Below are 14027 nucleotides of genomic sequence, written 5' to 3' on the forward strand. Positions count from 1 at the left end.
CTGGCGCGTGGTGAGGGAACGCGGCCCAGGACAGATGCGGTGATATCGGTGTCAGTTGTTCGAGTGGAGGGGCACTCTTGCTCGGGAGTGCTGATGACAAAGGAGGTATTAAGCCGTGTAAACATCTCGGTCGCGAGGGGTGTGAGGGAATAATGTTTGTGTTCGTTATGAGGCCGAGGAACACGGGCGACAGCTGGCTGCACCCGGTGCGGTATCCCTCCCCCCGCCTTCCCCCACTCCTTCTTTTCATTCTTCCGTTCCCTTCCGTAACCGTCACCGTGGACCAAACTCTTTCCCTCTTTCACGTTCCGTCATTCCTCCCCGACGGACGGGAGCGTCAGGTGGATTGTTGACTTTCCCCCTCTCTTCTCGTTATCGTCTTCCACGCGCCTTCTCCGTCTTTGTCCTCTTTGGTCTTCCTTTTCCGCTCCCGCGAGAAGCGATGCCAGGGACATCTAGCGGCGCCCGCGGCAGTCACGCAGAGTCGGGAATGTCCCGCTAGAGCGCAGCGCGCACACTGGCGGTCCTGCGTCGTGTAGTGTTGCCAACTCAGCGGATTATCCGGTATTTTCTATTTAGGTCGTGCGGGATGTATATTTTATGTACTGTTTATTTTAAACATTAGTTACTAAACCAACTATTGCCTAATTTTATTAAGTGGGAAATATTTAAATGTTTTATCGGTGCCTGTTTTGTATAATAATTTGAAAACATTTTCGTAAAGAAGGTTTCGACTACATTTTTTCTTTGATTATTTTTAGTGATGCAATATGTATGTACGTTTTAGAGCAATTTTGGAGGCCCTGTTCCAATTGGTACTTTTTATATTGGTACTAAATGGTATCGTGACCAGATTTTGTCAACTGAGACATTTATGTGATTTACGTTTTGAAATTTGTTAATTTCTAAACTGGCAAATTACAAATTACTAATAACCGAATAACCACCACGTTAGTTGAACCTCGCACGGGAGCTAAATTCATAAATAAATGAAGTTATTAGTTCAAAATATTTCTTCTGTCGCAATCAAACTATTTTATGAGTAATTTACGATAACAATTGTTAGATGTTTTTAATATTACTATTTTATATTATTTTCAATTTAATACTCCTTTTTCTGGTGTGTTGCTACCACCAATTATTTCAAAGTAATCATTTTACGTCAGCGAAAAGTTTTGAGTTTGTCGTAAAATTTTTCTCAATTAAACATTATATATAAGCTCAGTGTTTCATATTTAAGACTTTGTCTATTATTTGCAGTAAGAAATGTCGTTATAACTCCAACTTCAAAGGCGCAGGCCTATACCAGCCTCAGGAAGACCGTTAGTGGTATCATATTTTTTTCAACTTATTGTTCGTGATGAACCTGTGACAGAAGTTTATGGGTTTGAATTCTGAGTCATTGATTGCTTTTTTTCTTGGTATCCGAGGAAAAATAGTCCGAGAAAGAAAGTCTGAGGACAACGGCAATCTCTATAGCGGGTCTCGTGATTAGTTTACACTACAGAGTAAATAGCGGCCACATTTGCCAGACCAGCATTAATTAAAATAAATTTTAAATTTGATTATTTATTGGTTTTTCTGAGACCATAAAGTAGTCTATACTGACAAGTACCAACATAGATGTAGTTATTCTGAATAAAAAAAAAATATAATTAATTGATAAACTAACATTATTATTTCACAGGACAAACTATTTGTAGGTGTCGGTCACTGTCAATAACAATGCAATCAATTAAAATATTTAGCCTCTAATGTTAAATGATAAAAAAGTTGTAAAGAGAGTAGAAACCAATATGAAGTTCTTCAGTAATGTTTTTTTATGAAATACAAGAAAATATATTTTCAAAACTCTAATTAGAAAGTTTCAAATAATTTTTTTTTAAATTTACATTACTTACATTATAAAGATGTATCTAAACTTTTGCGGTATATGGCGTATATCAGGCAACAGAGCACGCCGAAAAAGGACAGCGATAGTGACAGAAGTCGTGCATTGGCAAGAGAAAGTAAATGCAAATTAAGACGCTCACTGCAATCCAATAATGAGACGCGCTATGCCATCTCCTCATCACAGTGGTTAAAGACCGTGCTGCCAATTAATTGAGCTGCGACATCACCAGAATTTTGCGGTATTCAAGAGGCTACGAACATTATCCTTCGCAAATAATTTTCACTGACACATCTCTCTTTAGCTTAACGTTTCTTTTGAAAATTCAGTTTTTTTTTTCTTCTTCTCTATACTTTTCCGTTTTTTTAAATATTGTCTCACACTTGCTCAAAATCAACTAATTTATTTTCGGGGTCTTTTTATATGAGGAATTGCGATGAATATTGAAATGAATTTAGCATGATAACTTTTTTTTTTTTTTTTTTACTATTTTGGGTTACAATACGTTATTAGATGAAACCGAACTTAAAGCCCGCAAGTTTTATATAGTTTTGAAAACTAATAACCACTCCAAAATTGTATTTATATTTAGGATGCATTTTTCATACAAATTTAAAACAATGTTTGTAATGTAACTTTTTATTGAATATAAAAATGATTCCCTAAAAGAATAAGGGTTGAAATTTCTCTATAATCGATGAAAGTGACGAATTTCAAATTAAAAAAAAACAATGCAGCAAAATTATTTCGACTTTATAAAGAAATGCAAATGTGTGTTTTAATTTGGGAGTTCGGTCGTAGCTTGGAAGCAGTCGTGGCTGTTGCTGCAGGATACTTTAGAAATTTGAAAGAAAAAAAAATGCGTGATTGCCGTTTGCAATTTATGGCTTCACTTAGTTTCGAAACTGAGATCAATGGTCTGGATTTAATTTAACCTTCGCCCCGCGGTTTTCGACCGTGCATCATGGCCGGGAAACTGCGTGATCCGTGGAATAGCGCACGCTCCCATCACCCTCGCAACTAGCCCCGAAGAGCCAGCTACAATAACAAAACAAGACTAACAAATACTCCGTCGCTCGTTTCGAGAGCAAAGCCGCGCACGATCTCCACGATGCTTATCAGTGCTTGTCGTGGGGGTGGGTGGGGAAGAGGGTAAAGAATAATTTGTTTCACCTTCGGGGCACCATTCCCATAAATCGCACAAAGAAAGGCTGTTCAACAAAAAGATCACGTGCCTTCGTTGTTAAATTACAGCACTTTTTTTTTACGTTCTATACTTTCAATGCGCTATCAATTTATTTCTGAAATAATTGGACGATAAGACCGACTGCATCGATAAGTTGAACGCTCTCTTTAAAACGTCATTATTTAAAGTTTAATTGGCGTTTCAAATCTTTTTTTTTTGTTAAAGTTATGCAGCAAATCTTATTCTTCAAATAACGCTAAATGATCCTACTCGTTAGAGAAATTCATACATTATTTGAAACCAAAATTATTTATTTAACTTTATGGTATATTTATTATAACATATTTTTCTGCCCTTTGAAAGCATACAAACTTTTCAAATATGAATGTTTTATTCTGGGACAGTATTTTGGGACGATAAAATTGAATTACGCCAAAATGCGAATCAATACACCGAAGTACAAGTCCATAAAACTATTTTAACACCATATTACAAGTCTGAAAATTGCATATACCTAGTTTTCACCGGTTGATCGCGGTAGCCATTCTGATGTGTGACAAATTGTCAATTAGAAATGTTGAAATTATTGCCAGTGTTTTAAGTGTCTCTTTAAAACGGTGGCGTAGCGAACTGGTCAGATTTAAATCGGAAGATCATTAGCCAGAAAAATGATTTGAACCAAATTCACGTCGTAGGGTATAACTTCTTACAGTCAGTATTATGAAGAAGTAAATAAGTACGTGCTTTTACTTCTCTGTAGATTCCCAATTTAACGTGTAGCAAAAGTCTAGAGCGGGTTCACTTTTAATAGGCAATTACCTCCTGCGCGGTGGATGGACGGATATGTACGCAAGTACGGGATGATAGAACACAACAAGACAAACACAAATCGCAAATACATTTAATGCTCAGAACTCGACCGGTGAAGATCTTGAGGGCGGTGCGTGCTGTGTTATGAAAATGATGAGAAAAATAGACAGAAAGAGACAGAATAAAGGGACAACTTCCAATCGCACAAATCTCCCATCGGAACAACTGCTCGAAACTTCGGCCGCCAACAACGAACGTAGGCTTCACACGCGTCTTTTTTTAAAAAAAAAAACGTTCCCGGTTAGAGCGTTTCTGGAAAGCGCGCTCTTTTAGCGCTTCACGTGATAAGTTCCGCGTATGCACTTGTGTGCTGGCGACTTGTGCTTGACTGGTTGTGTGTTGTCCACCCTCCCCCCCCCCCTAAATTATGTGCTACGAATTTTTAAACAACCTTTACACGGCCAGCTCCGCTCAGAAAGTTTTAACACGTTCGCCTTGACACAGAATCCACTGGCAGAGCGAGCCAAGACTCGCTCTTCACACTCAGTGTTCCATGCGTCTCGACACGCGCAGGGTACCTTTTTTTTTTTTTTGTCAACACGTTTACGCGTGTCTGATTACGTGAAGTAATTCGGCCGAGCGAGAGTGACAGCGGACAGCACTGAGCCAACACTTGTTTCGGAACGCTGTTTTACGGTAAGCTGTCGTCGATACTCGACGTTTTTAACTCTTCACCACGACATGCAGTTATTTCACTGGACCTCAAATAAACGAAGGCTTCTGCGTAGTTCCAGATGACTTGACCATCGTATAAACTACGCCTTTTGTGTGTGTGTGTGTGTGTTTCGAGATCTGTGTTCAGTCGTAAACACGCTGGAGAAATTAAAGTGGTTTAGTTGTGGACTTAAGGTTCGGTCTTGCACGCCATTTTGGTTTTTCTTCTTTTTTTTGTCATTAAATTTAGTTAAGGGCCATTTATATAAAAAAAGTTAACTCAATACCATTTGCATTTTTTGTTGTACCACAAATATTTTCAACAGATATTCACTTAGTGTAATATCATGGGTGTAAAACGTCGCACAATTGATGATAATTACGAAGACATTACACTTAGTGAATATATATGTAACAAATATTTGTGGAAGAACAATAAATGCAAAGAATGTATTAAATTAACAATTTTATAAATAGCCCTTAAATAAAAAGTATTGTCGAAAGAATGAAAATATAATTAACATGGAGTGTTGCTTCGAGCATGGTCGGGCTCTCAAGCTCTAAAAGCGCACGGTCACTAAGGGCTACATTGGCTCGCGTAGCACGCGCCTCTTCGCCTCTACGTGCCAGGCATCGAACTGGCGTCTCTACAGGACTTTAAACGGTGCCGCTATGAATTAATGCTGAAATATCAAAGACATTTCCTATACTACTTACCCAGAAACCGTCCGTGAAAATACCAGTTATTGATCTTTTCCACTAACCATATAAGTGTGTATGTGTGTGTGTTTAAGATGAAACTATAAACCAATAGTGTATAGATGAGTTCAATATCTCTTAAATGCTATTCGTAATCAGACCATTTTAAATATACTATCTCGAGCGATTAGTACAAATATGGCGCGTGAAGGGACCCGCCTACCTTGGCGCACACACACGGAGCGCAGAGCTTCAGGAAAAAACACGCGATTTCAAAACTTCTCAAGATATCCGAGTGGAGTCTGTTTACGACAAGCATTTAAGAATTGGATGAGGGCGATTATTAGTTTTGATTTCGGATTAAATTTTTTAACTGTGTTTTTAGAAGAGTTAAAATGGCCCAAAGTCATGTTTTCAGAGTAATTTTTAGGCATGAAACAACTGTTACAGATTCGTGAAAGCACTTAAGGGACTTGAATTGCGCTTTTATCATCAATTTTTTTTTTACTGTTTTACTATTTTAAGTTCTAAAGTTGGTGACTCCTTACGACTTTGATGTTCTTACGTTGATTGCTTGTTGCGATGTTGCGTTGTTGTGTTCATTGCGTAGTTTATAAACCCAGTCTATTACGTAAAATAGTTGTTAAAGTATTGGAATTCTCGCAATAAATTCGTTATTTATTTATTTCTTGGGATATTACATTTCATCATGACTAGGCGATTATAACTGAAATGAAATGATGCCTGAGTAAAGTGACATTTAAAATAATCATAAATTGTATGAATTCTAGCCAACAAAATTTTTTTTTAAGTGTAAACTCTTAGCTCTCGGTATACGGTATTTTAGGATAAATTTCGTGAAAATAGAACGGAAGTTGATGAACGGAAATGTGTGACAAAGATGGCGGACCTACGTGTAGCAACCCTGTAGTGTCTTTTTTTTTTTTTAAATAAGGATAAATACCAAACGTATTGTTGTGCCAAATGAAACTTTATTATAGTGAAACTACCCTGGAATATGTTTTATGTACTCAATAATATCGTTTGAGTATTTTCATTGAAAATATATAAGTATTGTAGGTTATGTTGTGGTTGTGCTGGTCGGAAGTGTGCGGAAAAAAAAACCTCCAGCGCATGCGCAGACGGAGGAACGCGCCGCTACGGTTACAGCCTCGCTGCAGCTCACCGCGTGCACCAGAAGTTAGTTAGCACCGAGGTCAGGTGTTTGCACATCACTGGCGAGTACTAAATGACTCGCTCACATATTTTTTCTTCTATTCCTACTGCGAAGTTCCACGACAGAGCGGAGTAGTACTTGGTGTCTGATCGGGGACTTTCGGAGGACAACGAATTGTAGGGGAAGCCTTCTTTTCACAGACCAGAGAGCCAAAACACGAAGTTCACCGAAGTTCATGCTTTTTTTTCCGTATCTTTTATGTAGCTATCCTAACCAAATCAACCGTACGCAATGTTTTAAAGTATTTATAATGTAGCTAACCTAACATAACTGACCATTAGTATCCTTTTATCAACACCGCCATATTTATTTACAACGAACAAAAAAAAATCTAAGATGCACGATCGGGCGTTTGGCTCTCTCGTCTGTGAAAAAAAGGATTCCCGAATTGTAGGCTTCCCGTCACCACGCATGCATTCAGACACATTCGCAAAGCCCGATTGAAGATCTGCCCACGAACATACTGAGTGACAAGAAGGCATTGTCCTAAATGGCCTCTGGCACAAGAAGAGTCGGCACAGGGTGTTCGCCAATAAATGATCAAGGGTAAAAGATTTTTAATTATTGACATGTTACATCTTAGATATTTTTACATTATGACTTGTAGGTATATCCGATACAATTTTTTTTTGCCCATAATCAGTGTTCTAATTTTTTTCTCGCTAAAAGTATGGCATGTTTAATTTTTTGATTCAGTATTATCTTTGAAATTATCTTTGAAAGATTTGTGCAATGGGAGTGCATGACTTGATGTAAGCTTTTGGACATACGCCATTCAGATTCAGAGCCGTAATTTACTGGCCTATCAACTATTCACGGCTTGACGTTGAGTTATAGCTACGTCATTTGGTGGAAGTAATTTCATGAGTGCGACGGAAGTCAGTGAAGGAAAATGTGTAACAAACTTGGTGCTCCCACCTGTGGCGGATGGCCGGAACCAAAGTTTACAAAGGAGAACGGAAACTTAACAGTATTAACCGTTTAATGAATTTTTTAACAAGATAGTTCAGTGTTGAATTAAAATTTCTTGCTAAAAATCAGGTCCAAAACCGGAGTTTAGTATTGACGTGACGTCTAATAAATAGATGAACGCTTGCTGTACGCACGAAAAAGTGTCCCGTTACGCACATTGTCCCGTTATGCTGTGTCCCGTTACGCTCATTGTACGCTTGCGCCGCATCTATCTCTCTTCCACGCGATTGGAACAACCATCGATTTGACTTTTTCGAGGCACATAAAACTCGAAACACTCCCATTCGTTTCCTACTTTTCCTATCATCGTCCTATTCTTAACAGAATAACACAGATTGGAAGAAGTTAAATAGCAAACATGTATGTATGAAAAACATGTATGTATAAAAGTTCTAGTTAAAATAATCCTTTCGTTAAAGTAATAAACATATTTGAATTAATGAGTGCAAATAATAGTAAATTTATCAATTAAATTGTGGATTTCATTTCACTCCTTCTTTGTATCCATACAAAATAGTGATAATTGAATGAAAAGGATTCAATTTTATTCATAAAAGTATGCAATAATTTCATCAATGTTTTGTTATGACGTCACGTTAAACTATCGTCCGTAAACCAACTTTACAGACAACCAATTTTTTTTATCAAGTATTTTTCGCTATTATCCTAGCCGGTTTATCATATAGTTTTAAATTTCGCTCTGCAAATCGAATGATTCGATAGACGACCTTGCTGCTCCGACAGCGATTTGCGTACAGAAATGAAGTTGAAAACACAATTTGTGTACATTGATCACGCTCAGCATTTTATTAAATAATTATACGTGTCCAAGTTTCGCATTATAAGTGTATTTGCAACATAGGACTACGTGAATTTGCTCGTTACTGAGGTAATATGCCACATATCACTGACGAATGCTGAAATACGTTATTTTTATATAATTTGAATACTACATGTCTTCTTAATAAAATTGAACACTAGCAAATACTCTTATTTGTTTACTAATGCTGACTCAGATCCAAAATGATATGTACATATTTTTATTTCAGTGTTAGCTTATGAATTTTGTAAACAAATATCTGATAGTTTTAAGTCAAGAAATGTGCTGTGGACTGCTGGTTGTGATATTTTTGAAAACCTGAACCTTGACCCCGGGTTATCAGAGGGTTATGATGACTCTAGTATTGCCACTTCGCCCGACATTCAAGTCACATTCCTCGAATTTTGTGGGGAAAAAATTGCATCTGTATTTGAATTTGAAGAGTTGCAACTTGCACATGGCATTGCGCGATTTCGTGCGTATATGCACAAATTACTTGACACCTGACTGTACGAATGCGCTGATGGATTTTCATGTACGGTGAATTCTGTCCCAAGCGCAAGTTAATTAATTTGCTGCAAAAAACTTTGGATTGTTTGCTGTATACGTAACTACCCAAACGCAAAAACCTCCTGTGTTGAGATGGCACGTAGTTTTTACTGAGCGTCGTTATTATGTGGTTGGTAACAGCGATTCGTAAATGGCAGGTAGTTTGGTGGTGGCGTGACGTCTTTTCTGCGAAGACGTAATTGGAGACGAACTAAGTGTTGTAGTTTGGTAACAATCGGCTTTCTTGATTCACGCCGGCCTGTTCACCACGCAGTGTTGGTCTGTGTCACCTACTTGTGAAACTGTTGTTTTGCAAGAACACACACACATATAGGACTATGTAGAGGCAGTGGCGTAGCCAGGATTTGTGTATGGGGGGTGTTAAGAAGCATGGCCCCCCCCCCCATATTAAAGCGGGTGGTCCGGGGGTCCTCCCCCGGGAAAATTAGGATTTTAAGGTGTAAAATAGTGCTATTTTAGCAGTTTTTGGTACTTATATTTAAATATTGTAATGGTAAAAAATTTATTAATTTTAATATGAAATTTGTTTGAGTGATGAATGAGAAATTAATTAAAGATTTGGTGCTAAGGGGGGGGGGGGGTTTGAACCACTAACCCCCCCCCCCGGCTACGCCCCTGTGTATAGGATGTCCCATAACTCAAGCATCAAGCCGAGAACAGTTGACAAGCCAGTAAATTACGGTTCTGAATGAAATAAAATCATAATATGTCGTTTTCTTTCGAGTTATAGGCATTTTTTTTCAAAAGTTTTTAAATACGCACCCTACAAAAAATTATTAGTTACTGTGAATAAAATATTCTGATACGTAATCATAAATAACTCTACTATTGATAACAATTCAAAATAAAATCAAACATGCTACACTTTTAGCAAAAAAAAATTTAGAAGACTCATGTGGCAACCATTTTTAATCGGGTGAATTTTAATATCACACTGTAACAAAAATACTTTGCTAACTTAGCAAGTTATTCTAAAAAGGGACTAATAAAAGAAAATAACTTTTTACTTTAGCAAAGTAATTTTTTTTAACAGCATGTCTTATAATATATATCCGATAGAATATTTCTTACCATCGTCAGTCTTTAATTTTTTTTTATAAATATACCATGTTTGATTTTTTTTATTCAGTCGGTAATTTACTGGCCTATCAACTATCCACGACTTGACGTTGAATTATGCCAATACCTACCATGTTTAAAAGTGAACACTTTACTAACCGCAAAGTTACATTATTTATACTGGTTGATATTCAAAATGGTACAAGTGTCAAGGGAAAAAAAGTATTGTTAATTTACATAAACAAAGCTTAGCTATTTAAAAATTTTGTCTTGTAATTTAATTTAAAAAATTGTATATTTTGTTTAATTGTACACAAACGTTTAAAGAAAAACTAATTGTGCTACAGTGTTCGGAAAAAAAATACATGAATGTGCATATTTTATTTTGATAACTAACGTGTTAAATTACATATTTGGTTTTATATGTGAAATCACACGAACATCAAGTGCGAAATTAATGAGTGTATTGTCTTTTTTGTCAGTACGCAGTACTGGTTACACACATATGTCATTGTAAAAGTATAAAATTATTATTTGTCAGAGTAAATTTACAAAGTCTAAGACACTTAAAAATATATAAATAATTAAATTACCGCTGCACGCGTAAGAAGTTAAAATGCGGCACCCACCTTTCCAGGCGTGTGTTTTAGTACGTGAGACGCGATGAAGTGCGACGCCCGCTGTTGCTTCTAGCGGGGTGTCGCCTCTAAGCGCAAGGCTGTGGACTGGACTGGCGCGCAGTCTTCTCATCGTGCTTATAACCACTCTGAAGTGTTAGTGGTGGCCATTAACATTATAAGGTGGATAAATGAAGACGGATGTGTAATGAAGGCAATTGAAAATTTTCAAGTTTCTTTCCCGGGTGTTTTATTTCTAAAAAAAAAAAAAAAAAAAACACTCATTTTAGCCATTACCACTCTCATAAATTACAGTTTTATAAACCAAGTACGGGAACAGAAACTTCTCATCTGACCATCAATGTATTCGTGGATGATTTTTCGTAAACAGACACCGCTCGCATATCTTGAGTAGATCTCAAATCGCGTGGTGAGTGTGTGTGTGTGTGTATATATATATATATATATAAGCCGTATGAGTGCCAGGGTAGACGGGGGTCCTGACCTCAACCCCCTTCCCTAGCTCTCGCTCTAGCGCTGCTACCCCGCGGGCCCGAAGAAGCGAGCTGCTCGTTCGCGACGGAGAGAGAGAGAGAGAGAGAAAGAGAGAGAGAGAGACAGCCGCGGCAAGAAGCGTGACCGAAGGCGCACGGACTCTTCCGCCGCGTGGTTCGGAAAATTTTTCCTCGCCGCGGGCGCGCGCCGCTTATAGCGCCGCGGTAAACAACTGGAGGCCCCAGTGTCTGTCTGCCCGCGGCCACGGCGACATCGAGGCGGCGGCGGGCGAACCTCCGGTGATCGCGCGGACAAGGTACACTTCGTTCACGGCAATGCGCACTCATTCATTTTCTCATTATACATCCGTACAGTGGCGGATCCAAGGAGGAGGAGGGGGGGGCACCAGGGGCAAGTGTCCTCCCCCCCCCCCCCCCGAAAAAAAACAGTTGTCTGCTGCATTAATATTGCCGACAAAAATGATTGTTTCTGAAACCAATAAAATATTTTAATATAATAAATGAATTTCTTGTAGAATCATAAAATCTGGTGGTTGGATGTTATGTGTAGTGTGAGTAGATTAAATACAAATTAAGTAATTTTAAAGACATTTTTTCTCTGGATCTGCCACTGTATCCGTATATTCATAAAGATAATGCCCCAGTTATAAATTTCAACAGTATCAACTGTAGGCGTTGTAGAACGTTGGTTAAAAGTCACAATTAACGAGTAACTACGATAGGTTTTTTTAAATTTTTTTTTTTTTTAGGTAAGCGAACGCGTGATGACAGTTTTGTTTGTTTTCTCGCTTGCAGCGCCACCCACGCGAAATGGCGACTCCTGAGCGTAAAGCGTTTTGTGTTCTGTAATTTTGCTAAGAAATGGTTTAGTACGATAAAGCCTTTTTTTTTAATTTTATTCGCTGGCCTCCACGTTCACACTGACACAAAGCCATGCGATTTTTCACCCCTCCCCCCTTTTAGGGGTTTTTAGAAAAAGATCATGTCTACGTTCCGCCGCTTCCTAATGATCTGCCGTTGAGAAGAGGCTATTGTTTCCATTACTACGGACGTGTTAACCAAAGTGTTGGAAGAATTGGACTTTAAGTTGGAAGTGTGACGTATTTCTTTAGGTGCACATTTTCAACATTTGTAAGAAAAACCTAGGCCAAGTTACCTCAATTTAATGTATAATTAGTTGTTATTAGTTTAAATTTAATTCTCTTAATATACCTACCATTGAATCTGGGACTTTTTTTTACGGATATACTTTATCACGTATGTATCATCTTAGCTCTCGGTATACGGTGTTCGGTGGGAGAATGCGATGGAGGTCAAGGAACGGAAATGTGTAACCACGATGCTGCTACCTGTGGTGGATGGTGGGGAACAAAGTTCACAAAGACAAATGTAAACATTTTAGTATTAACTGTTTAATTAATTTTAACGAAATGGGAAGTATCTTAATGAAATTCCTTGTCGAAAATCAGGTCCAAAAACCGGGGTTTATTATTATTTTTAAGTATTTTTTCGCTATTAACAGAACTGTTCCATTACATAGTTTAAATTTTCGGTCTGCCAATCAAATGATTCGATTGTCGACGTAGCTGCTCCGGCAGCGAATTCTACATAGTGAAGTGATTGACAGTGACAAGCAACTAAACAAAAAGGTTTCAGTTAACGACTGTTTATTTATTGAATTTTATTTTACAAAGATCAGATAACATGCAGCATACCCGGCAACAACGTGTGAGAAATAAAACATAAAAATTAACGCTCATATTGTGAAACGTCCACGCAATTACCCGAAAACAAATGACAATAACATAAAAAGGGTCACGACCCAACTTGGCTGGAGAGGTCAAGGCCTGAAGTCTGCACTCAAGGAGAATGATTAAGAACCGAAAACGACCATATTTTTTTCATCAGTTTTCTATTTTTTTATTTTAGAAATTTGGGTTCGTTAAAAAAACAAATAGTAGATATAATTTCACGAAATTCTAGCAGTTGACAAAGACTGGCTGCTAAAAATAGTTTCCCCTGTAAAGTGTTTGGAGTTAGTGTTCAATAGATGTTTCGGTATGACTTTAACTGTATATCACAGTTAAATAGACTCTATGTTTTGGTCTTTGGAAAATCTCTTGGTTTGTGATCCCTGCCTTGAGATATCGAGACTCGGTCACCCACGACACTTTGATACATACTTATATATTTTTTTAATTTTCTCGTCATCACTATTATTTAGAGCCAGTGGTGGTCCTGTGGGAAGAAATACTTTTTAAGACGTCAGAAATGCGTTAAAATATCGTTCCTCTTAAAAATAGCCAATTCCATATATAACTGGAAGGTACTCCATCTCCATAAACCCGAAACCTTCCTTTCTACCCCCCCCCCCCCCTCCCCCAAAACCAACTAAAAAGAAATTGAATCTGTGTCTGCCCATGTTTAGGGATATTTCTGAAAAATTTGACTCTATACCTCCTTTGCAGTTGCTGTTCTGTCCTTAATATTTTCAACAGATATTCGTTAAGTGTAATATAATAGTCGTAAAACAACTTGCGCAAATGCTCGTAACTATTATTACTTGCGCGAATTATAAAGTAAATATTTATTGCAAATATTAAGTGACAGGGAGGTGTCGAGCTTAAAATATCAGACATAGCCCTTAAGTAAAAGTAATGACGAGAAAATTGAAAGGAAAAAAAAACATGGCGAGAAAGGCCAAGTCTTAACGAAGAAATTTTTTTGAATTTTATACGAGAGAAAAAAAAAACATTTTTAAAACTGTTGAATATGCCACCTTTCGGTTCATGTTCTTTCTCCCTCAACGCGACTAGACATTTTGACTTTCCCCAACAGGAAGTAGTGGGGGATACGGGTTCGACCCGGTGCTCCGCTAGTACTCCGCAAGCGTGACGTCACAGCACAGGCGCTCGAAAACGCGCGCGTGCCGTGAGA

At 37.9% G+C, this 14027-nt stretch overlaps 1 protein-coding gene across 2 annotated transcripts in view; it reads left to right on the forward strand.

The window, feature by feature from the left end:
* Window positions 1-4432: 4432 nt before the first annotated feature.
* The window catches only part of LOC134533642 (androgen-dependent TFPI-regulating protein-like), a 45164-nt gene continuing 35569 nt past the window's right edge, over window positions 4433-14027 (forward strand). The window contains exon 1 of one of the 2 annotated variants that reach the window (XM_063371178.1): window positions 4433-4583. The gene's annotated coding sequence lies outside the window, so the exon portion shown is untranslated. Of the gene's footprint in view, window positions 4584-11318; window positions 11387-14027 lie in introns of those variants that run through there. The other variant, XM_063371169.1, reaches the window with a different exon arrangement.

This window comes from Bacillus rossius, chromosome 1, assembly GCF_032445375.1.
Source record: "Bacillus rossius redtenbacheri isolate Brsri chromosome 1, Brsri_v3, whole genome shotgun sequence".
NCBI lineage: Eukaryota > Metazoa > Arthropoda > Insecta > Phasmatodea > Bacillidae > Bacillus > Bacillus rossius.